This window comes from Nelumbo nucifera, chromosome 1 (genome assembly GCF_055504915.1).
Source record: "Nelumbo nucifera cultivar China Antique chromosome 1, China Antique-T2T, whole genome shotgun sequence".
NCBI classification, from domain to species: Eukaryota; Viridiplantae; Streptophyta; class Magnoliopsida; order Proteales; family Nelumbonaceae; genus Nelumbo; species Nelumbo nucifera.
This window is the reverse complement of record NC_142649.1, coordinates 28936640-28947292: the sequence shown is the minus strand read 5'-3', so window position 1 is coordinate 28947292 and position 10653 is coordinate 28936640.

Sequence of the window (10653 nt, the reverse complement as noted above, 5' to 3'; positions counted from 1 at the left end):
ACAATTTACTTGTATCACTCATGATTTACTTGTGTGGATATTGGCAGATTACAGAACACCACATGACTGGTTGCTAGAATTTTATCTAAGCATGCAGTCTACATAAGGAATGCAACTTTAGAGAGGGCTTGTGATTTCCAAATAAAACATAATGGGAATGAGCCATCCCCTTTCCTACCCTTATCAGGTATAGGTGCATAGTGCTCGCTCAGTCCCTCAAAGCACAATAAACATTGGATTAATATCACATGGACACTTGCGATCAACCTATAGCCCATCTTTCCTCTGTGATGAACCTACAGTGCACTATAGGTCTACAATGAACCCACGGTTCATTACACGCTTGCAATGAACCTATTCTTAGTGCAAGCCCAAAAGCAAACTTAAGTTGAATCTGCAATGAGGTTCACATGTACCCAGCTCTGCGATGAACCCTCAATTGCTACAGGATAACGGTTTGTTAAGAACCAGGCCCGGATATTACCTACACATGTAACTTTGAAGTGACGAATGTGACAAGGCACCACATAGGTCTAATAAGATGTCATCTGCCAAATAGTGACATCACTAGTGCCACATCAATTATGAAAGAATGGTAGGATCCATCTAATGGACGCCAAGAAGGTTGCGGAATGGGTGGGTGAATTTCAAAAATTTTCCTACCTTCTTCCAACTGGGAATCATATTCCCTAAATTTAGAATACAATATTCAATGATCCTACATGAACCATAATCGAACCAGATCTGAACCAAAAAGAAAAGGGAAGAATATACCTGATCCGGAGAAGCAGTATCTCCCAAAGTTGGTGCTCATGCCCAAAGAAGACACCAAGATCCGCTCTTGCTGAAGATGACACAACTGTGGGGGGAACGGAACCAGCAGAGTGCATCCTACACACTGGATCCTTCGCAAGAATCCTTTGGAAACTCTGAACACCGAATCTTTTTCAGTCTTTTCTGCAAGACTGATGTCAAGAACTGATCTCTTGACTTCTTTCTTCTTCAAAGATCAAATCTTGTAAGAAGGAATGGTGGCAGCTGGAGGAGAACTCCAAGGACGAACATGGCTGAATTGCTTCTCTTCTCTCTGCAGTGTGTATGAGATCCTATCTTAGTTCACAGGAAGCTTTCTTGCTTACCACCCATGGTTCGAAATCTGATATATTTTTTTTAGGGTTTCTCCTCTTTTCTTCTTGATTAAGAAACCTCCTAATTAGGAGTTATCCCAATCCAAATCAGTATTTGGATAGGGGATGATCTTAATCCTATCTGCAGATTAAGTTAGCTTACTCCTGTTCTTATCAAGAGGTTACCAGATTCAAATCTGATTTGAATTTGGTCTCCTAGAGTGGATAAGGTTAAAAGGCCCTATCCTTTTGCTAACATTAATCTCAGATCCGCCCCATAAATGGGTGATTACATCAGCCTAGCTCGAAATGGGCTTTTGGCCCATTAAGTGTTCAGTGCTTAACTAGTTTCCAATCTGCTGCCTAGTTGGGCTTCTTTGTATGGCGTGGGACCCAAGCATTGATCTACACACCAGCCACATGGGTTTGGCCCAACCTTTATTACAAGGCCCAGCTGAATTCACTGAAAAGCTCAGTGAACCCCTGAGCCCATCACATGAACCCTATGGGCCCAACACTTACATTAAGTGGTCCCTAGGCCAAGCCATCTTATAAAAACCCAGGGACTGTGGGTAGGTGCAAGATTAGCCCATCAGGTACTCTCCTAAATGGTCTTACACTTAACCTCTCAGCCCTTAATGATCAAGCACTGCCCGACAAGAGAGGACCTCTCCCTCGGCTGCAAAGAACAGTGCTGCACTCTCCACTCACATGGATCTCGGGAATTAAAACCATTTTCAAACATTTTGAAACCGTACATATACATATATATATTAATTTTGCAAAACAAAATTCCAACGATTGAAATCAACTGCCGGCAGTTTGGTTTCCATCAGAGAGAGTGCATGTCCCGATCATTACCCTTGTTCGACAAAGGGGCTGATCCTGTCACTATGATCACCCACTCAGATGAATTTTCAGACTGTCCCAACATACTCAGGTTTTGATCCCCGCTAAGGATCTCATTGATTGGCATATCAAAGATAGCCTGATCCGACACCTAGTGAAGTATCATAATCGAGTCTAGGGGTCAGGTGTAACTTTCCAGTTTTGCCCATCTGTTTCCAAAGTCCAGGACAATACTGGAAATCTGGTCCGGTTGAAGGTTTCGAGTAATCCCATACTGTATGTGCCTTGGGTCTTACTCTGGTGGCCGAGACAGGCCATCCCAAGACTTGGTGGCACACCAGTGTCAGCCTTGGCAGGATAAATCTCCCCAGACTTATCCAATTGCTGTGAACATTTAAAACTAACATGTGTCTCTATAAGTGTCCAGTTTTAGGGTCTTACACAGAATTATACCAAACAACATGAATCAAACATGCACTTTATTTACTAAATGTCAAAAGTACATCAAATCGGATTGAAGCTAAGGGCATACAAAACTGTCTAACAAATTAAGCAAGGTGCAAAAGGGTAGTAGCACACATGGGTTATGAGGATCTCTGAATGAAAGAAAAGTCAATCCTAAGAAAGATTCCCATAGGGACACATGGTGAAACCCCAACAATACTCCTTAATGATTGATTCCTAGTCCTCAGCCTTCCTCTATCCTTCAAAGAGACCACCTCCCTATCCTAGCCACCACCTAACCTACAATAGAATCTCTGGTTCATTCTTTGATCACAGAGAATGGCCGCCCATAGAATCAACCTTACACCAATCCCCGGGGAACATGACAACATCCCTGAGAATACCAACCCAGGGGTTGAAAATCATTTTGAGGAGTTAGCCAATCAAGTTGACATCAGAATACTCTCAAACAAGGTATACAAGTTCGAGGCCTGTTTTGAGGCTTGGTTAGAAAAAATCAAGTGGATGCAAGGACAAATAAGGAACGCTCTCCCCATAGGGACACATGGTGAAACCCCAACAATACTCCTTAATGATTGATTCCTAGTCCTTAGCCTTCCTCTATCCTTCAAAGAGACCACCTCCCTATCCTAGCCACCACCTAACCTACAATAGAATCTCTGGTTCATTCTTTGATCACAGAGAATGGCCGCCCATAGAATCAACCTTACACCAATCCCCGGGGAACATGACAACATCCCTGAGAATACCAACCCAGGGGTTGAAAATCATTTTGAGGAGGAGTTAGCCAATCAAGTTGACATCGGAATACTCTCAAACAAGGTATACAAGTTCGAGGCCTGTTTTGAGGCTTGGTTAGAAAAAATCAAGTGGATGCAAGGACAAATAAGGAACGCTCTCCAGATCCTCCTCTAGCGGTCGGTCAAAGCCGAGCAATCTCCCTTCACCCTAGCCGCTATTCCCGCTGGCATCCCCGCTAGCTGTCATGCCTCCAACCCAATTCTTGCCACCCCAGAACAGCCCAACAAAGCCAATCCCACACTTGTGTAGCCAGGGCAACACCCCATCAACCAGCCTTGAGCCTTCACCCAAGTAGATCTAGTAATGAAGACTCCACTCAGCTGGAATGAGTTGAGAGAATATGTCCAAGGACTAGTGGTAGAAAGCCGTAACTGAGCATAGGATTTCACTGTCTTACATAAGTCCTACTCTGACCGAATCCTATACAAGCCTTACCCCATCAGATATGTCCCTCTGTAGTAGTGGCCGCAGTATGATGGGCAGAAGGGCAGCCCATAGGAGCACATAAGAAAGTTTGAAGGCATCCTCGAATCCTTCACTCTTGATGGGGATCTTAAAGTTTGGGAATTTTCAATATCTTTAACCGGCCTAACGCACACCTGGTTCATTAGCCTCACCACTAGAAGCATTGATTCATGGGGTGAACTAGCCAAATGTTTCTATCAAAATGGTTCACCCTAGAAAGGAAGCTGACAATGGTGGATCTAAGAAATATAGAGTAAGGTTTGGGAAAAGATCTCTTGGTGCATGTCATGAGGTTCCAAAAACTGACTCACTTTGTCTTCGACGAAAATGCCACAAAGAAAAGCTTTGTCAAATAATGTGTGCAAGGGATGTGGCCCGCTTACAGAATAGGTATCGAGAACATGGAGGTCAAGACGTTTAGTTAACTATGGAGGTGCACAGAAAGAATGACGCACACGGTCAAGAACACCTCACACTAGCCTGCACCATATGGAAGGAACGAAGCGTATGCAATCGACCGGAAGCCTCTGAATAATGGAGGACCAAGGTAGGGGTCCTATTACCGCAATGCTGCCTCAGGAAAGAGGAATGACCTACCGATCCCTCTTCCCTTCCCCTGCACAAAAGAGAAAGTGATTATGATAATGAACAAGTTGGTTGAAGACAGGGTGATTAATTTACCACCACCAGTAAGAGTAGACCCAGAGAAAGATAGATGTGGCGGAAGGTGGTGCAACTATCACCAGTCACCACACCATAACCTAATGGACTGTTTATCCCTAAGAAGATTGTTCGTATAGAAGGTAAAGTTGGATGAATTCATGAAAAGAGACCTAGTAGAAGTAGAAACTGACCCCCTCCTAACCCATGCCCAAGGAGGAAGAGACCGTTAGAGGACTGTTGATGGAGGTAACAAATTTCAATGAAAATGCGTTTGCCACAGAGGGGTCCATTGAATTGTTGGTAGCGATTTGGGACATTCTTTATCACATAGGAATTCCAGGTCATCTCGGGGAGGACCGCCTACCATGTCCTCCTGGGATGACTTATGATTCACGGCCTAGCTCTCGTTGTGTCGACATATCACCAGTGCATCAAATCCAAGCATAAGGGGCACATGATCAAAATCCCAGCTATTAGAGTCCCTTTCTATAAGTTAGAGACTCACCTACAAGACACAATCTATTACACGGAACTAGAAGATGAAGGGGAGGCAAGGATAGCCAAGGTAAAGGGGATAAAGTTACCAGACCTTGCTTAGAGCAAGCCTCCAACATCTATAGAGAAGAAAAAGAGAACTATATGTGTACGGGTGACTGACGACGATGGGAAGAGCTATTACACCATCGTCGTAGATTGTGAAGGTGAGGAGCCATTGACAACTAAAAAGGCCATTCCTGAGGTATGAGTTCATTTTTTTTTTGAGTTTTAATTATGAATTACTTTACATTATTCTAGAGCATGATCATCAAATTGTCCCTAAAAGCATATTGTAAGTTATGATTTACTTCACAGTATTCAAAATATGTTGGGTTTGTCACAAAACACTATTATGAAACCGTTTCCAAAAAAGTATATGTGAATTCTCTCTTTTCGGCCAAATTATCTCCTGATAACATGAGTAATGCAATCATGATTCCCCCTCTAACATAACTCTAAGTAATGTTTCAACTAGAACTATTTTGTTGGATCATTTTTACAAAATGATGTTGCCTTAATTTCATCATTGAACGATAAATCGCAAACATCAGAGGTACGACAATAAACTATATTAGACTCATAATTAGTAGCACACACAAAAAGACATTGAATAACTCTTACAATGATAGGAACTAAGAAAGGAGACTTTAGAATATTACAATGAAGTTCAAAAACCTCCCAAGTGCATAACAGATTTCATCGACATGGTGGAAGAACCCTTAGAGGAGATAAACCTGGCAGTGGAAGGATCAGAGAAGAAACTACTATAAAACCTTTCATTGTTGCAAACCACTAAAACCTGTTAAAAGATTTTAATTTGTGTGCACCTTCATTGAATTTCAAGGCATTTTTGCCTAGTCGTATGGCCAGATGCCAGGCCAAGACCTGGTCCTTGTCAGGCATTCTCTATGCATAGATCCCAACTTCAGGCCAGTAAAGTAGTTACAAAGGATCTTTAAACTAGAAGTAGCTTTAAAGATTAAGGAGGAAGTCAAGTGACTCTTGAAAGTAGGGTTCATCAAACCCATAACACACCCTCAGTGGCTGGCCAATATAGTGCCAATGAAGAATAAGAATGGGTAGCTCAGTTCAGTGTTTCTAGCTTAGTTACCTAGTGTTAGCACATCATTGGAAACTAACCCATCCTAACCTTATTGCAGGTGTTGCATCAATTTTAGAGACCTAAATAAAGCTTGCCCCAAGGATAAGTTTCCCCTACCAAACATGGAGGTTCTGATAGACTCGATGACAGGCAACGAACTCTTCTCTTTCCTAGATGCTTATAGTGGGTACAACCAAATCTTCATGGACCCTGTAGATGCACCCCACAACTTTGAGGACACCAATAGGGAACTTCCACTACAAGATGATGCCCTTTGAATTGAAGAATGCCAGGGCCACATATTAGAGGGCCATGACAAGTGTCTTCCATGACATGTTACATAAGGAAATTGGGTGCTATGTTGATGACATAGTGGTCAAGGAAAAGAGGCAGGAAGACCATCCCATTGTGGTGTGTTTCTGTGTTACACCCTTAAACTGGACACATATGAGACTCGTGTTAGTTTAGAATCTTCACAACCATTGGATTGTGAAAGAATGGTAGGATCCATCGTATGGACACCAAAAGGGTTCCGGAATGGGTGGGCGAATTTCAAAAATTTTCTACCTTCTTCCAACTGGGAATCATATTCCCTAAATTTAGAATACAATATTCAAGGATCCTCCTTGAACCACAATCGAACCAGATCTAAACCAAAGACAAGGGAGGAATTATACCTGTTTTAGAGAAGCAGTATCTCCCAAAGTTGGTGTTCACGCCCAAAGAGGACACCAAGATCTGCTCCTACTGAAGATGACACAGCTGTATGTGGAACGGAACCAGCAGAGTGCGTCCCACACACTGAATCCTTCACAAGAATCCACTGGAAACTTTGAGCACCAAATCTTTTCAGTCTTTTCTACAAAACTGATGTTAAGAACCAATTTCTTGATTTCTTTCTTCTTTAAAGATTGAATCTTGTAAGAAAGAATGGCGGCGGCTGGAGGAGAACTCCTGAAGTGAAGATGGCTGAAATTGCTTCTCTTCCCTCTAGAGTGAGTATGAGATCCAATCTCAATTCGCAGGATGTTTTTCTTGCACAAAACCCTAGGTTCAAAATCTATTTTTGCTCTCTTAGGGTTTCTCCTATTTTCTTCTTGATTAAGAAACCTCCTAAGGAGGAGTTATCCCAATCCAAATCAGTATTTGGATAGGGGATGATCTTAATCCTATCTGCAAATTAAGTTAACTTACTCCTGATCTTATTAGGAGGTTACCAGATTCAAATCTGATTTGAATTTGGTCTCCCAGAGTGGATAAGGTTAAAGGCCCAATCCTTTTGCTAACTTTAATCTCAGATCCACCCCATAAATGGGTGATCATATCAGCCCAGTTTGAAATGGGCTTTTGGCCCATTAAGTGTTCAGTGCTTAACTAGTTTCCAATCTGCTGCCCAGTTGGGCTTCTTTGTATGGCGTGGGACCCAAGCATTGATCTACACACCAGCCACATGGGTTCGGCCCAGCCTATATTACAAGGCCTAGCCGAATTCACTAAGAAGGCCAGTGAACCCCTTGAGCCCGTCATGTGGACCCTATGGGCCCAACACTTACATTAAGTGGTCCCTGGGCCAAGCCATCTTATAAAAACCCAGGGACTATGGGCAGGTGCAAGATTATCCCATCAGGTATTATCCTAAATGGCCTTACACTTAACCTCTTAGCCCATAATGGTCAAGCACTGCCCGACAAGAGAGAACCTCTCCCTCGGCTTTAAGGAAGAGTGCTGCACTCTCCACTCACATGGATCCCGGGAATTAAAACCATTTGCAAACATTTTGAAACCATATATATATATATATATATATATATATATATATTGCAAAACAAAATTCCAACGATTGAAATCAACTGCCGGTAGTTTGGTTTCCATCAGAGAGAGTGCATTTCCCGACCATTACCTTTGTCCGACAAAGGGGCTGATCCTGTCACTATGATCACCCACTCAGATGAATTCTCAAATTGCCCCAACATGCCCAGGTTTTTACCCCCGCTAAGGATCTCACTGATTGGCATATCAAAGACAGTCTGGTCCGACACCTAGTGAAGTGTCATAATCGAGTCTAGGGGTCAGGTGAAACTTTCCAGTTTTGCCCATCTATCTCCAAGGTCCAGGGCAATACTGGAAATCTGGTCCGGTTCAAGGATTCGAGTAATCCCATACTGCATGTGCCTTGGGTCTTACCCTGGTGGCCGAGACAGGCCATCCCAACACTTGGCGGCACACTAGTATCAACCTTGGCAGGATAAATCTCCCCAGACTTATCCAATGGCTATGAACATTTAAAACTAACACGTGTCTCAATAAGTGTCCAATTTTAGGGTCTTACACAGAATTATACCAAACACCATGAATCAAACATGCACTTTATTTATTTACACTAAATATCAAAAGTACATCAAATCAGATTGAAGCTAAGGGCATAGAAAACTGTCCAATAGATTGATCTAGGGAGATGTATACTACTAAGGCTGGCATTGATGTGCCGCCAAGTTGGTTGGGGTAACCTGTCTCAGCTGCCAGGGTGAAACCCGAGGTACATGCAGTGTGGGTTTACTTTAAACCCCGAACCGGACCAGAATTCCAGTATTGCCATGGACCTTGGAGATTAGTGGGCAAAACTGGAATGTTACACCTGACCCCTAGACTCAATTATGATACTGCACTAGGTGTCTGATTGGGTTATCTTTAATATGCCAATCAGTGAGATCCTTAGAGGGGGTCAAAACCTCGGTATGTTGGGACAATCCAAGAATTCATCTGAGTGGGTGATCATAGTGACAGGATCAGCCCCTTTGTTGAACAAAGTGAATGATCCGGGATGCACTCTCTCTTAAGGAAACCAAAATTGTCGGCAATTGATTTCAATCGTTGAAATTTGTTTTGCAAAATATGTTTATATATGGATATACATATATATATATATATATTGTGGTTTCAAAATATTTGCTAAAGGTTTTAATTCCTGGGATCCATGTGAGTAGAGAGTGCAGAACTGTTCCTTGCAGCCGAGGGAGAGGTCCTCTCTTGTCGAGCAGTATTTGATCATTTTGGGCTGAGAGGTTAAGTGTAAGACCATTGAGGGTAATACCTGATGGGCTAATCTTGCATATCCCCACAGTCCTTGGGTTTTTGTAATGTGGCTTGGCCCAGGGACCACTTAGTGTATGTGTTGGGCCCATTAAGAGCCCATGGTGATGGGCTTAGGGGTTTGTTGATTTTTTCAGTGAATTTGACCAGGCCTTGTAACAGAGGATAGGCTGAACCCATGTGGCTGATGTGTAGATCAATGTTTGGATCCCCCGCCATACAAGGAAATCTAACTGGGTAGTAGTTTGGAAGTTAAGTTAGCACACAGACTTATTGGGCCTAAAGCCCAATTCGAACTGATTTAATTTGATTAATTAAAGAGGGGTAGATCTGGGATTTAGATCAGTAGATAGGATAAGGAGTTATCCCTATCCACTCAGAGAGTCCAGATCCAAATAAAGGTTTGGATTAGGAAACTCTTAATAAGATTAGGAGGGCTGATCTTTATCTGCAGATAAGATAAGGGTTTATCCTTATCTCTTAAAGAGAGTCCAAATCCAAATAAAGATTTGGATTAGGAAACTTCTAATGGGATTAGGAGAACCTCTCTTTAAGGCTATAAATAGAGGAGGAGGGTGAACCCCATTAACACAATTCAGATTACAAAGATAAGAGAGAAGACAACTTCTGTGAGGCTGACGCCATCTTTTGCTCTTGTGTTCTCCTCCTGCTGCTGCCATTGCCAGTTCGTTCTCCACCTATAGGAGCAATCAAGAAGCATTTTTGATATCAGTTTTTGGTGAAAAACTGATCTGAAGTCATGCTCACTCACCCTCCATCTAATTCTTGCTGAAGAGTTCGGTTCATGTGAAAAACCACCTGCTGATTCTGCTCCACCCTACGCTGTGTCATCTTCAGTGGGAGCAGTCTTTGGCATTTCCCTTGGGCGTGAACACCTTCATTGGGACTTACTATTTCTCCATATCAGGTACTTCCCTCTCCTACCTTTTTGTTTCAGATCTGGTCCAGTTTATGGTTCAAGATTGATCCTTGAAAATGCAGTTTTCTAAAATAGGGAATATGATTCCCATAGGGGAGAGAGAAATTTTTTGAAATTTTGCCCTACCTACCTACAAGGTTCGGCTATCCATAAGATGGATCTCTCATCCCTTTAGTGGTATCAGAGCCATGGTTAAAATCTTGAACCAAATTTGATCAGATCTAAAACTGTGCAAATGGGCGAAAGGCATTCTACCCGATTTGCGTAGATAATGGATTTTCTAGGAAATCGGTTCCCAGATTTAGGGCTGTTGATCTGAAATTAAATCTTTATATTTTTCTTGTTTTATGGGCTGTTCATATGGTGGAGATCGTATTCTTTAATGGCATAGGAAAACTGCGATTTGTAGTTCTTTACATTCTGGTTTGTAATTAATTTTTTTTATTTAAATTTTTAGACCAAATGTATAGGAATTCGATCTGATGTAATATTAATTGAAAATTAGGGATTTTCTTTTTTATTTTATTCAAGATCGAAGTTGATTACGCAAAAAGAGGAGATTTCGTAGATTGAGAAATCGTTATCAGCGATTTGTAGTTTGAGAAACTGTAAAC